Source organism: Anser brachyrhynchus (assembly GCF_964034855.1).
Source record: "Anser brachyrhynchus genome assembly, chromosome: 2".
Taxonomy (NCBI): Eukaryota; Metazoa; Chordata; class Aves; order Anseriformes; family Anatidae; genus Anser; species Anser brachyrhynchus.
The window spans coordinates 50,688,379-50,696,290 of NC_137695.1; positions in this window are offsets into that span (position 1 = coordinate 50,688,379).

Here is a 7,912-nt window from a genome sequence, read left to right on the forward strand (position 1 = left end):
GAGAGTGTTGCACATCATGAATAGTTGCACGGCTGGCAAATTACAGCTTGATAACCACGATGGGTGAGAGTGAAATTCTTTGGCGTTAGTTTAAAAGGAACAAAAATCAAAACAAAACAAAATAGTAACACCGCACAGTTTGAAGAGTGTGAAGTGCAATAACTAATAGCTGAAACATTTCCATGGTAAATGTATTTTCAATACATTTTAACAGTCTAGACTTTAGTTATACAGCCAGGGTTTTAGGTCCTGAAATAAAGGACATATCCCACCCCACCCCCCCTTTTTTATTTTTTTTTCTGGTCTGTTGTCCAGATAGTGGAGATTTCAAGCTGGTAAGTGCTGCCAGCTTACCTTTCTGTTCAGTGAAGTTTTGAGCTATAAGGAACATAGGAACTGTTGACTGTAAACTACATGAATTCAACATGCTATTCAAGGAAAGTACAGATACAAGAATAGATTCAGAGGAAGGAACTTAAGAAACTTGATGAACATTTTGTCTGGTAAAAAAGCATTAAAAATGCTAACGTGTAAGAAGATAGGTGAATCCTAAGAAAGCACAGTACGTAAGGAATATCAGGTTCTTCAGCGGATGAACAAAAGTGGATTCATTGCTGTTCCTGGGATTTCTTCGTTTGTTTTCAGGAAATCGTAATTTTATATGTTAAAATAACATCGCTATTTCACCACTGGAGAAATCTGCCTTTTTGCCCCACTGATCATATGCCATTTCTGAAAAATCAGCTGTTCTAAAAAGTCCAATCTTTTCTCAAGACAGAACTGTTGCAAGAGGTATGCCAAATAATGGAGTGTTTGACTGTGTCATTCACTGCAGGCAACATAACCTGTGTGCCTGTACTGTCAGCTGCCTGGGGAGGAAGCTTGGCCTCATATAACAGATTTGAGCATCTAGTTAAAACAGGAAAGGGGCGTTGATCCTCATTTATAGATCTGAGGGATTATTTGAATATAAACAATGATCTTAGGAAATCACAGAAGAGTAACTTCCATGAAAAGGCTTTCATTTCAAGCTACATAAATTGTGCAGATTTTGTGATCGCACTGGAGAGACCTTAAATGTGTGAAAGGTTGTGATAAATATGTCTCAGTTCAGATAACAGTTTTTGGAGGCCAAACCGTGACTCCTGTACAAGTTGAGCTTTTTAGGGACTCTTCCAGAGCCTGCAAGCTCTCCCCCTGCAGTTTTCAGGATGATCGCTACAGGCGGCTCCGAGGAACCGATCAACTTGGCAGTGACTCAGGCTGAGCTAAAAGCTTCTGGGAGCATTCCTGGGAACCTCTGATACTCTGAAGAGACTCTAGTGAGAGACAACACTGGGGCTGGGACGCTTGCCCAGATTGTAAACTGTGCAGGAATTTCTGTACAGCTGATAAGCTCTGCCCAGGACCCTGTGAGGAATACATGTTTTGTGAAAACACCTACAGGCTCTCGGAAGCATCTTTGGGGTGTACGCGGGTGTACAGTAGCGGTGAGCGCTGTCCCCGCTGCCCCCTCCTGCCACATTGGGCACACACAGTTTGGATGCGTGAATTATCTGAGAAATTGCTTGCTGTTTCCCACCCTCCCTACCCACCCCCCTTTACATTTTTAACCAGCAGAGGGAAACAGAGGGGTTCAAAAATTAGAGGACTTGGATATGATAAATGATGAAAGCTCTGCAAAGACTATACCAGGCTACATAAACATAAAAAAGGGCTGGAGCCATAATACAGCAAGGGAGGCAAAGCAAGACAAATAGGACTTCAGTTTGCAAGATTATAGTGGTGTATTAAACAAAGTGTGCCTGCAGGTGGGTCACTTTGGAAGTGAGGGCAGTGGCAGCTCCTGTCCATATGCAGCTATCTTGGTTACTTCTGGGCATGGTATTACTGCTGGGGAGCAACTGACAAAAGGAGCAGTGCTAGAGAACAGCAGCCAAAGTGCTTGTGGGGCGGCAGAGGGGACCTCGGCTGGGACTGTCTCTGGGCTAACCTACACTGCTTTTACTGGCAGGCAAAGGGTGTTTATCCCTGCAATTATTGCAGAGTAGCTGGTGTCCTGTAAATCCACACCCTTGATTGCCTCACCTTAACTTGCTCACAAAGGCATACCCTCAAGCACATAGCTAACTTTATATGTGTGATTCAGAATCATTGAGGCAATGGGACAACTTGTACGCCTTAAAGCAGACACCACGTTTATACACCTAGCTGACGATAGTCTAAACGAGGGAGAGAAATGACGTGATGTTTCTGTCCTAACAAATGGGATTTATCGTGGAAAGAAAGGGGAGACAGATTAAATGGCAGGAAAACCACCATGTAATCCAACTTCTGTAGCATTTCAGATTTTTCAGACCTGATCTGCATATCAGTGTGTGAAATAATCTCCTGAGGTTGGTGGGAGATGTCCTATCACTTCAGATTTTTAATACCAAAGTAGGTTGGTTGACAGGGGTAGTTTATGAAAAGGAAAGGGTTTTAGCCTGTGTTGCTACATAAGTATGAAAAAAATGTAGATAGTATCATGGTTTTATTTTTGTTTACATTAATACTGTTTTGTGTTGTCCTTGATTCGTGGAATTGTTGCTTTTCTAAGTCCTTGGCTAAGCCTTGGGAAAAGGGAGTATTCTATATTGCTTTAGTAGTAATAATACTTGTACTCTACTGTATCATCACTGTTTTGCAAGATAAAAGGTTAATTTTTACTATTCCTTTTCTATAGGCGGAAGAATGGAGTCAGTGAGCATGTGACAGGACTAAGACCAAGACAGAGGGAGTCAAAACCAGGTTAGATTTGCGGCAGAAGCAGTGAAGTCTTTAACAGAGCAGTTTGTGTTACAGTGGCATAGGCTAGACCTTTTCCTTCTTGGAAGGGCGGTTTAGGGGGAATATGAGAGATATCTGCGAAGTTCTGGGTAGCGTGGAGTGTATGGGTAGAGACTGGCCACTGACTCAGTGCAAGAACCAGGAACATTGGATGAAGCAAATAGAAAGAGACAAATCTCGCACCAAGGACTCGACCTGGGCAATGTGACGTAAGAGATAGTGGATATGTGAAGTTTACACCTGCTCAGGGGAAGACTGCATGTCTTGAGAGAGAAATCCACTGAGGGTTACTAAGCAGGAAGAAACCACATCCTGCTCAAGATGTCCCTTGAGTTGAAAATAGCAAGAGGCTGGAGAGTATGTGGAGGAAGTAGTATATGGGTGCCCATGCCTCCTGAAGCATCTCCTTATGACCACTGTTGTCTTATAGACTCTGTATAGCCATTCTTAGGTCCTTCTGTGCCAAGAAAATGAGAATATGAGCTGTGATAAATCTATAGTGAGGAACCATTTCAGAACTAGCATCTCTTGTGTGGAAATAGCTTGCAAAGAGATGGTTCTGCCCTCAGGTGTCCACACCACTCTCGCAGCTGTTCTTGACCCCACATGGCAGAAAAATCCTTGTAAGAGCAAGTCTGTCCCTGTGATAGTATATACACTTCACAAGGGCTTTAATTTTTTTTGATTTTGGGAGAAGCCCCATGGCAAAAGACACAAACTTTGAGGTAAGGCTGAAGATGTGCTTTCAGCAGGCAGGTGTTTCTCCTGTACCGGGATGTCCAACTCAGTTCCTTTTGAGAAAACTGCTTTCACACTGCTGTATTTTTCTTGTAATTGCTATGTGCCAGGATCTCTAGAGCTTTGCATGGGTATCTTTCACTACCTTAAGTGTAAATAAATAAATGATGTCATATGAGGACAATATGAGAGCAGATGCAAGGTAGGAAGGCAGGTGGAAAATCTCCTGTGGAAAAAGTAGGCAGGGAGAAAGAGAGAGACATGATAAGGCATTTCATCCAAGATGGAAACAATTATTGACATTAGTAGAAAGGCATGTGCTGAACGGTACAGAAAGAACAGGGGGATCTGGAAGATCTCTGAGGTCAAGATGTTGCCCTCAGACTATAAGAAGTCAAAGCAATGCCGGTCTAGTTTTGAACCAGTCTACATACACTGAAATAAATCTGATTTAATGTGATATCCTACCACAGCCTTTCCAGGACAATTTTTTAATTTTTTTTTTAATTATGAAGTTTCAGGCTTCTTAGGATACACATCTCCATGACCCTGCAGAAGAAACACATAAAATACTCCTTGTAGTTGGATGAAAGATAAGTTTACTATGTTGTTTGTCAAAGGCTTGCAGGCCGAAAACTTCCTACTCTCCAGAAAATTCTCTGTCCTGTCATGTCTGCAGTCCTCTGCCTGAAGATTTTCCTGTTGACCATGACTATGGATCAAATCTAAGGGGATATAGCAATTCATTCATCCCCAATTTATCCCACTTAAATCTTTGAAGTTTATGCGCTGTTCAAAGTCTCCATTTGTGGCATACAATACCTTTTCAAAAAAAACAAACATATGAAGAAACAACATCCTTTGCTGTGTACAAGGTACTAATATTTTGGAACTATCGCTCTACTTCTGGTTACTACTATATTAGTTATTAGTTCTCCTTTTGACAGTGCAGTGGGAAGATAGGTACAAAATAACTCTAGTCTTGGATGTACGGCAACTTACACTTATCACTGTCTTGAAACCAAGGTAGGAGCCCAGATCTGCCTATATTGGCTAAATTTGGTAAACTTCAGTTCCAAATTTTCATGAGGGCTTTGAGGCCGAGGCCCTTGTGTGTTATATTTTGTGAAGAGGTAGAGGCAGTGAGGGCAGAAAATAGCTGTTATTCATATGCTGCACCTTTTCTCAATAAAAGATGTTGTAAAGATTTTTAGCGCGTGGACAAAATGTGCAGGCTTGGCAGCAGGATTGAGCTTATTGGCTCTGAAGGTCTGTTAGGTCAATGATCCATGAGGTAGGAAGGATTTGTTCAATAGACTGGAACAGCTCTGTTGGGGCCATTAAAGTACTGAGGTGTCAAAAACCCATGTTTTCAATTCTTAGGTCTGTTCAAACAGGTAGCTCATTCTAGCCCCTTCTTCTCCTCCCATGAAAACTCACTGTGCTTATCAATATACGTATAGCATTGATCAGCTAGTCAGGTAAGACACTTAAGAAAGTTCAAGAGTTACTTCCCAATCCAGTGTTAACATGATAGATGCTAATCTAATCTGTCTAGGCCATAACGCCTGTAACAGACCAAAAAAAATGGCAAGTGAACTCCCAGATAAGTCTCTGTGTCAGGTATGGTTTAAAGGGACAACCCATGTGGACTCTGGCTGCTCCCTGCCAGAAGCCAAGAGCCCTCTCCCAGAAAGTGGCTGGTGAATTCTCGTTAGTTCTTCACCGTCATTTTGGTTGAATGTTAATCCTCGTTAACAGCGCTGCCTTGACAGCCCTGGAAGCCAAGAATTTTGCACGCGATGGAGCCTCCCCTCTGTTCTCTGCCGGTGTACTTTGACCCCAATATGAAGCGATCACTTCTAGGAATAAGACGGCAGCTGAGTTTCCATTCCCACTTGGCCCTTCTGCGCATGCCACCTGTAGGGGTAAGTGCAGTGCCAGAGGAATTATGTGGAGGCCAGGACATGGATGGAGGCCCCAGACATCTTGACACCATAGACCACAAAGCACCTAACAACTCATAACAGTTATTACTTGAGAGGTGTGTAGGCCAACTAAGCACCTCTAGAGAAGGGCTTAGCACTTTTATTCTTCACTGGTCATAGCTGGAACAACTTCTGGGGCTAGGTGTGGCTGTGGTCCATCCCAGGGCTGCCACTGGTAGGTTAGCTGCTTTTCCTTCCAGGTCAGTGGGCTGATGGACAACATATTCAAAACGCTAAGTCAGTCAGTCCTGATTTTAAGACTTTATAGGAGTCTTTTTTTTTTTTTTTAATCCCTTGGTGAATTGCTTTCCTTGTTTAAAACAAACAAACTAAAAAAAAATCTTATTTCAGATCTGCATCTAAGGAGCTATTGTTATTTTAAAGTTATTGAAGCCATTGTTATTTAAAGAGCAACTCAAGTACTTATTTTTAAAAAACAAGACAATGATGAGGTACACGTTTTTTTTACGTAAATATCCCATTACCTATATGATAAGGAACTGCAAACTATGGTTTGTTCAGTGACCTCACAACCCATACCTAGGCACAGTGTGGTAAAATAAAGAAATTAACAGCAGCCTTTCCTTTGAATTCACTTGCAAAGGACCTCAGCATATTAGACCGTAGAGTTGTCTGAGTCGCAGTGTAGTACTACATACTTGCTTAGTCTTCATGAATGCTTTGCTCTCATTTCACTAAATGTTAATTTGCATGAGATATTTGTGGCTTTAAAGAGACAGCATTGGTTCTCCGTGCCTACCACTCTAATTTCCTTCCATCTGAAAACAATCACAGTTAAGAATTCTGGAGAACATCATCAACATCCCTGTTCTGACAGGGTATACACTAATTTCTAAGTGAATTCACAAAAAATAAAGATGTTAGTCATATCTTATTATGTTCGCACAAGTGGCACTTCAAGTTAAAGAATACATTCTAAATATGTTATTGTTCAGATCGTGTACATGTTTAACTTCTCGGAGGAAAGCGTACCTTAATTAGCCAGCTGTAATCCAAATTATAGTTTCTCATTTGCTAAAGCTGTTAAAATACCTTAAATCAACTGCCTATGTCTGAAATAATAATGAAAATAACTGCATTAGCAAAAATTATCTGAATGCTAGCAGGCTATAAATAGACAGGAGGTGGATTGGACAGTCGGCAGATTCTGAGTTGGAATAAAAACATCTTACTTAAGCCAAAAACATGGCAACCAATATTTTCTGTTATAAAAATATTTGAGATGAATTTAGTTTTTATGAAAGCTGTCTGAAACTGAAATGAATAGCAGTAGTTCTCTGTTTCTTTACAAGCCAGTATTAATACCTGAAGCATAAAGCAAGGCACCTTAAGAGCAATGCCAGCAAACCTTTGACTGTATTGAAAAATCCTTCTTGCCATGGGATGGGAATGATGGCACATTTGTGCTCTTTCAGAGAAATCTCCACCTTGATAACGCTTGTCATCTGAGCAAACTGTATGACAGATCTGTGAAGTGGATTACTACTGTCCACTAGAGGCTGTAATGAGACCAACAATGTCATTTTATGACAAACTGAAGACTTAGACTGCAATAATCGATAATTGTAAAATTACTTTTCACACGCAATACGTCATCAATCACCGGATTTCCCTGAATGTGAACGTTAAAAAAAATCCACCTTCTTATGCCTCTTATTCTCCCGTTTTTCACAGATACTGTTAACTGCATAATACATGCATGTAGATGACACTACAACTGGTGTATTGAAAGATGGTTTCTTCTAGACAGTGTGCATCTTGCATGTCAAATTGATGACTATCTTTTGGTCAAGAGGGTATTCAGCTGGGAGTCATACCAGTCTCAGCAGGGCACCGGCAGTAGATAAAAACACTCGGGTGGCAGGGCTTCTTGTGGCCCACTCACCACCGAGGTGTTGGAGCCCCTCTCCGTACTGCCTCTCTCCATTCATGTTGTCTGAACTGCCCTGGTCTGTAATCACGTCTCATTTCCGCTGCAGATGACTTTTTCTTCTGGCTTAGTTCTGCACTTCTTGGTCAATAGGCTGCACTGCCTTAATGGACAATAAGGGACTTTGTGCTGGCTGTTCAGCAAAGATCACATTCAGGTGCTGTTTCTCAGCTTCTGTACCTTCACCAGCGCTTCCAAATTTTGTGGTATTCACCATGGAGGGACTATTTTGAGCCCCAGTGTCTGCCCTCAGTAGGGGAACTGCAGAGGCACAGTGACACCTTGAGACATGGTAGCACATCCTGGGTGTCGGGCAATGTCGGTGGAGGTACAGTCCCCTTATCTCTACCGCCTGTTATGCAACCAATATCCATCAAGTCGAAAGGGAGGTGAGCAATGGCTCACA